Here is a 7,736-nt window from a genome sequence, read left to right on the forward strand (position 1 = left end):
AACAATATGTACTCACTGATAAGTAGATATTAGCCCAAAACTTAGGATACCCAAGATATAAGATACAATTTGCTAAACGCATGAAACTCAAGAATAACGAAGACCAAAGTGTGGACACTTTGCCCCTTCTTAGAATTGGGAACAAAACACCCATGGAAGGAGTTACAGAGACAAAATGCTGGAATTTTAAAGGCTTATAAACCAGGTTCTTTATCCTGGAGACCAGAGGTACAGCAAACACTTTCTGTTTTAATGGGGGGAGGGGTGTACTCTGCGTCTGGTGGATGCCAGAAGCACAGCTGATGACCCATGGGGCTCTAAGGGCCCTACATATTCTAAAGTATCATCAAGTCCAAAGTCAACAGTGCTGATTGAAGAAACAGTAATAAGCAAGGCAAAACCTTTAATCCCAGCAAAGGCAGGCTGTTCTCTGTGTGTTCGAGGACAGCCAGGGCTACACAGAGAAACCATGTCTTGAAAAAAATTGAAAAAAGAAATTTTTTCTCTTTTCTTTTTGGTTTTTCGAGACAGGGTTTCTCTGTGTAGCCCTGGCTGTCCTGGAACTCACTTTGTATAGACCAGGCTGGCCTTGAACTCAGAAATCCACCTGCCTCTGCCTCCCGAGTGCTGGGATTAAAGGCATGCGCCACCATGCCTGGTTCTCTCTCTTTTTTTTTATTCTAATACTAAAGATACAAATCAGGACTTCAAGTATAACTAGGCAAGTGCTCTACCACTGAACTACATCCCAGCCCCTGAAACAGTTAGACATGGTGTATTTAGATGCTGTCAGAAAAGCACCACACTCCATCAAAGTATGTACTTCAAAGGCTAAAGCACCTTTGGGGAAAAAAATCAGGTCATCTCTGATCTCTTACAACCTTCCTGGGTAGTTGTGGGGGATTGTATTTCTATACTAAGGCATGAAAACATTACTATATCTTATTTTCATATCCCCTTCCATATCTAAAATGCCTACATTTCGAAGTCTATTTTTCCAGTAGCACATGAGATTATAATTCATCTTAAAACTGATAATTTCTGTAATAAGGAGTATCAGAGAACAACTTTAGTCATCAGTTTAGGGATCAAATTCAAGTCCTAGGGCTTGCTAGTAAGTGGTATTTCCTACTGAACCATCTCTCCGGCTCTGTTCTATCAGTTTTTTTGTGTGTGTTGAAGTCCTCTCTTTCAGAATATTTATTGTCCCTCAAAATTATGAATATTGATTTGTGGTTCTTACCAGTATTAGTTAAGTTGTAGGCTTTGTCTTGTGGCTGTGAATACAGCCTGCTGAGCCTTGGGCCATTTTCATGAATGTCAGGTACAGCCCATACTCTTTACTAAGTTTCTACAGATTTGGACTTGTGTCCAACACCTTGCAGAGAACAGACATGCTGACTCTGGATCTCAGCCATTTCAAAAACAAGTAGTATTTTCCTCTGATAGGTACAGTTAGTTTCTTTTCTTTACTGATGAGATTACATTTTATCCTTCTGCTTCACTACATGTTCCTCAATAAAAGGACGGAAGCTGCTTTGTAGTTGGTTTCCAAAATGCTTGTCTTTGAATGCTGCCCACTGTTTATTCCCGTTTTTGTGCTTTCCATTTGAAAGCTTTCTAGGATCATAGTGAGAGCAGTGTCTTCTGTCTTCTTTGCTATAATACAGGCTGGTTGCTGGTTCTTGTGTCATCAGTATAATCTCATGAACTTTGTGCTTCCTAGAAACTCATAGTTCTTGACCTCATTTTATTCGTTGTTAAGTGAACTTTAAACATTACTTACACATTATTGTATATCATTATTGAACATAAGCATGTAGTTATGTAATTTTCAACCCAAAATAAAAATCTATTGAAAAAAAATTTTAATGAGTAGAGGGCAAGGGTATGGAGATCAGAAGAAAATATGAGCAAGGAAGTCAGTTCTCTACTGTATGGGTCCTGGGAATTGAGCTTAAATCATCAGACTTGGAGGCCAGTGCCTTTAGCTGCTGAGCCTTCCTTTTAGCTCAATATAAAATCATTCCCTACAAGTTAAAAGGTTGGTGTTTGATTATTTAGGCTCCCCCCTCATATAGTCTTTAAAAATATATTCAGGGTTGCCTTCTCTCTCCCTCTCTCTCTCCCTCTCCCTCTCCCTCTCCCCCCTCCCTCCCTCCTTCCCTCCCTCCCCTGTATATGTGCACCACATACTTGCAGTGTCTGCAGAGGCCAGAAAAGGTTATTGAATACCCTGGAACTGGAGTTAGATTTGGTTTGAGCTACTAAGTAGGTACCAGAGTCGAACCAGAAGAGCTGGTCTTCTTCCAGTGGACCTAGGCTAGGGAGATGTCTCTGTTGATAAAGGGTTTGCCTCGTTAGAGCCTGAATTTGGATCTCCAGTACCATGTAAAACTTTAGGGATGGCGTTGTGTACCTGTAACCCTTGTTCTGGACAGATGGAGCTAGGAGGATCAGTCCAGCCAGAACTTCAACCTCCAGGTGCAATGCAAGATTCCATTTCCAAAAATAAAGTGGAGGGGCTGGAGTGATGGCTCAGCAATTAAAATCACTGTCTACACTTCCTGAGGACCTGAGTTTGACTCCAGGCACCCACATAGCTGCTCACAATCATTTTCAAGTCCAGTTCCATGGTCTATGATGCCCTCTTCTGGCCTCTACAGGCACTGCCCATTTGTAGTACAAACATATAAAAGCAGGAAAAAGTACCCATGCACATAAAAATAAATAAAAGGAGCAACCCTGAAAAATCTGTTTGAATTCAACAACTAGTAATAATTAAATAAGGTGGAGGACAATTTCTGACCAAAACACGCACATGTATACAAACATGTATATACACACAATATATTCTACATCTTATAAGGTATATTCACATATAGACAGTTTTTCTAGGGCAGTGCCTGGCTCACCTTGTCAACTTATGACCACAGATCGACATGACTAAGAATTCTGAAAGAAAGGGATTACTTTGTTTTAGGCATATGAGGCTGAAAGGTAAAGTTGGGTCAGAGAGTGGCATGTGACAGCAAAGCAAAAGTGTTTGGTGTGCTCATATTTAGGCCAGACTAGATGCTAATTCGACTCTGCCAGAAGGATCTTCAGAGCTGAAGCTTGGGCATGTTGCATCAACCATAGCTATTTTACATGAACACAAGGAAGTGTACCTTTTAGCATTAGAGCAGACTTAATATGAAAACAGCCCCACAGATTGTGCATATACATTGTGCATCATGATGTACAAAGGCTCAGCCATAGAGCCTTTCTATGTGATCCTAAAAGGTTTTTTTTTTTTCTTGTCTTTCTGAATGCACAGGAAATAATTTCCATGTCTAGGCCTTGCTTCCTTGTGACTCAGCAAGTCAGTGCCTTGTGGCAGATGAAGTAAGGGCCACCCCAAATTTAGGGAGTCTATATCAATCCTTTTACTCAACCTTGTGTGTGTTTCAAGTTCAACCAGAACAGTTGCTTAGTTCTCTATTAGAATTTGCCTACTAATCTGATCATTGAGTATACTTGTGTTGGATAACACTCTTATAGGACGTTTTTCTTCAGAAAAATGAATAAAAATAATATTTTATAGGGATGAAAGTTTTTTTAATATCTTATATAAAATACTATGTTGTTCCTTCAGGAATCAACATCTGTATCTGAAGAGAGATCAAATCATCTAAATTTGCCAGAGGAAACAGAACAAGAAAAACTACTTTTTGCTTGATGAAGAAACAGAACAGACAGAAAGGATGGAAAACACACATACATACTGGTTGGTCTGATTATGATTCAGATTATGAAATTACTGACTAAGATGTAAACAAAATTTTGATTGTAACTTAGACAGCCTTATGTGGGAGAGCATCATGGAGGAGACCAAACAGGCACACATGTATAACAAACAAAAATTACATCAGAACTTGCTGAAGTTTCAGTGATGCCTTGTATTACTGTGTGAACAGGATCTGTGCACAGAGAGTGAAAATATACATGAAGCCATAAAGGTAACAGTTTCTGGCAGCATGGTTCAGCTGATAGTTTGTTGCTTGTTTTCTTATATTTAGGGGTTTATTTCATACATTTTGAGTATAGATAAATTATACCCAATATATAGATAAAGATAGAGATAATGCAAATATGTTTGATAATCACAACCTTTAAGGAGTAATTTTAAGTGATAATATAATGAATACTTTCATCATCAAAAATATTATTTGCTGACTAAAGCTTGTGGGGAAAAATGCAGTTTCTAATAAGGAATGAAGAAATTACTATGGACAGGCCTACTTGATGTACTCATTCTAATTTTATTCTCTTGCATTTCACCACAGACTCTGGCCTCTATTAAGCTAAGGTAGAAGAGAGAACACAATAGCTGTCTGATCTCCAAATCTCTTAATTTATAGTGGTACAGCTAGGAATATAAGGGTTTCTTTTTCTGCTGCTAACAGTTGTAGGAAGAAAAGCTAGTAGTTGAATAGAGGGGATGGCCTATAATGGGCTTGGTGTGAACAAGAGGCATGACCTTGGAAGTTTCATTATTGCTTTTAGTCACTGCCTTTTTAGAGAACATGCCACTGATATAGCATGTCAGTGACTTAAAGCTTGGACAGTTTTCTGCCCATCTTGCTGCTGTGGGAAAGACTTTTTTATTTTAATTTACTTAATTTTATGTGCATTAATGTGAGGGTGTCAGATCCTGGAACTGGAGTTACAGACAATTGTGAGCTGCCATATGGGTACTGGGATTGAACCCAGATCCTCTGAAATTTCAGCAATTGCTCCTAACTGTTGAGCCATCTTCTCCAGCTCAAGAAGTATGTTTTTATGAAGTTTAGATAATAGGGTTTTATTCATAAAAACACATTCATTGAGAGAGAGGGTTGAGGGACATGAACACATGTCACAATGCAAGTGTGGTGGTGATCAGAGGATAACTTGAAGGAGTTGATTCTCCTTCCATATAGGTCCTGAGTATTGAACTCAGTTCCTTAGGCATGTCAGCAAACACCCTTACTTGCTAAGCATCTTGCACACCCTGCTAACATTATTTCTGATGCTTGGTTCGAGAGTTGATATCTATCTGAGATCATTTGTGTAACAGAAATATAAATATATTCTACTAATTGCTGGGCATGGTGGCATAGGTCTATAGTATGCCAGTTACTTGGAAGTACTCCCAGCAGGAGTAGTAAAAGTTCAAGTCTAGCCTGATCAATTTCACAAAACTCTGCCTCAAAATAGAAAGGGACTGTGGCTGGGTGTTAGATGATTAGCATGATTGAGGCTATTTCCATGCTGTAATCACTGTCCTTGGTTCTGACTTTGTGCTGCATGTGCAATTTCTAATTCCATTAGTGTTGCGCCTGTGGGTCAGCTGAGTACCATAGTCATTGATTGCCAGAGTGTCCCCAGGCATAAGATATGAGGATTTGAAACTGAACAGACATTAAAATAAGCCCACAATTAGCAGTAACCACTCATGGATGATAATGATCAATGTTCTAAAAGAATAAACATGTCAGATTAGACAAAGTGGACCCTTAGAAAGGTAAGAACAAAACGTGTAAAGCATCTAGGATCTGAAAGGGGACACTGAGAAGTCAGTTAGCTTATAAAAAGATGATGGCTGTGAAGGCAGGCTAGGCTCTGTAATCTGTGACATGGCTGTAACACTATCCTATTTTTAATTCTAAAAGATCACTGTGTTCCTTATGACAGAAAATGGGTTATAAGGGAAAAAATGGGCAAGAAAGTCTTAACAGGCTGTCCATCAGGAAGATGAAGAGCACAGTAGTCTGACTTAGACTGGTAGCACAGGAAATATGGAAATGAGAAGAACTACATTTGAGCCCTCATCGATACATAAGAGAGAAGAATTAGGTGTGTCAGAAACCTGACAGCTGGTTAGGTAGAATGGAGAGCATGCCAAGATGACAAGGCATTTTTTATGAAAAAGTATTCGTGGTTTCATAAGCTGTGTTGAGCCAGTGTGATAGGTGCAGGCTCACATATGTTTATTGCTAAAGACCAGTGAAATAGCCACATGATAGATGCTGGAACATCCTAGAATCTCCAAAGGTATTCAAGGTGAATGATTAGAAGAGTGAAATGCCAGTGCTTTCTGAAAGATCACTGTGGAATTTTATTGATGGTGGTAGGCAGAGATTGAGAAGTTCAACCTTGCAGAAACTACAAAACAAAACAACCCCAGAGACTAGACAGTGTTGGTGATTCTAGTAAGACGACTTTCATCATCAAATGGTTGCCTTAAAAGAACAAATTGTGTACTTTGTTGGCAGGGGAGAATAGTCAGGAATGTGGGTTTCTTAGGCAAGGTTCAGCCATTGTACTTGAGATGTGTTGATCCCTGAAATTTCTCAAAATCTAGGAAATTCTACTGCCTAAGTTGTGGTTCTGGGGTATTGCATTATGTTCTCCCTTAACTTAAAAAAAAAAAGGTAAAAAATAGATTCTCAGTAATAGAACCCCCTCCCCCCCCCGCCAGGGAATAGGAGATGGCCTAGAGATGTAGCCCCGCAGCCCAAGTGCTTTTGGGTGACTGAAGTGCTTAGGGGCTAGAGAGAGCTCAGCAGCTTAAAGTACTTGCTACTTATCTAAAGAACCCAAACCCTCTTCTGGCCACTGAGGGATATGGGCACACACACGGAGAACATTGATATATGCAGGTAAAACATTTGTACACATAGAGTAAAAATAAATAAATCTTAATAAATAAATAAATACATTAAGATGGAGAATGTCCTCATGCATGTGCATATACATGGACATACACACAGACACATGACATCACATACACAAAAATTATTAAATGTTTTTTTTTTTAAGTTAACCTGATCCTATCAATTTCATGGGTGCCTACTACAAGAAAATTTAGATCAATTTGAATCTATTTTATTTATGAAGCACAAGATATTTACTCAATTATTTTATAAGGAAAGAGTAGTCAAAAGTTAATAATTTAACTACTTGAACTGCTGTGTGTGAGAATGAACAAAGTATGACACAGACAAACCATATCTTAAAATAATTGATGTCGGAATTACTAAGCAAATGTACATTACCTGTGTTTATCATGTTTAAGGAAATACAAACTTCCTCAGGGGGCAGAGTGCGGTGGCACAGCCCTTTAATATGATTACATTTTGCACTTAGGATGCCGGGGTGGCAGATTTCTGTGAGATAAGCTTGTGGTGCATAGTGAGACTGTGTCTCAACAACAACAGAACGAAAAACAAAAAAGACAATAATTTCAAATAATAATCATAGAAGTTGATTGATGGGATTAACAGCAAATTAGATTCAGTAGAAAACTGCACATAGGTGATTGGGAATCAAAAGCAACATGAAAAGCAGGCACAAAAGGGTTTTGTTTTTTTTTTTTTTGAATTTTTTTTATTAAGTATTTTCCTCAATTACATTTCCAATGCTATCCCAAAAGTCCCCCATACCCTCCCCCCACTTCCCTACCCACCCATTCCCACGTTTTTGGCCCTGGCGTTCCTCTGTACTGGGGCATATAAAGTTTGCATGTCCAATGGGCCTCTCTTTCCAGTGATGGCCTACTAGGCCATCTTTTGATACATATGCAGGTAGAGTCAAGAGCTCCGGGGTACTGGTTAGTTCATAATGTTGTTGAACCTACAGGGTTGCAGATCTCTATAGCTCCTTGGATACTTTCTCTAGCTCCTCCATTGGGGGCCCTGTGATCGATCCAA

The 7,736-nt window shown here is 39.1% G+C and overlaps 1 protein-coding gene and 1 non-coding gene across 2 annotated transcripts in view; both read left to right on the forward strand.

Annotated features, from left to right (window-relative positions):
• Positions 1-7,736, forward strand: part of LOC110291106 (la-related protein 1B-like) — a 71,002-nt gene that overhangs the window by 10,156 nt on the left and 53,110 nt on the right. Inside the window, exon 2 of the mRNA XM_021158062.2 lies at positions 3,638-3,769. The gene's annotated coding sequence lies outside the window, so the exon portion shown is untranslated. The remainder of the gene's footprint in view (positions 1-3,637; positions 3,770-7,736) is intronic.
• Positions 6,285-6,442, forward strand: LOC115030796. The gene has a single exon (XR_003836369.1). It is a non-coding gene; the product is annotated as a U1 spliceosomal RNA (small nuclear RNA).

This window comes from Mus caroli, chromosome 3 (genome assembly GCF_900094665.2).
Source record: "Mus caroli chromosome 3, CAROLI_EIJ_v1.1, whole genome shotgun sequence".
NCBI lineage: Eukaryota > Metazoa > Chordata > Mammalia > Rodentia > Muridae > Mus > Mus caroli.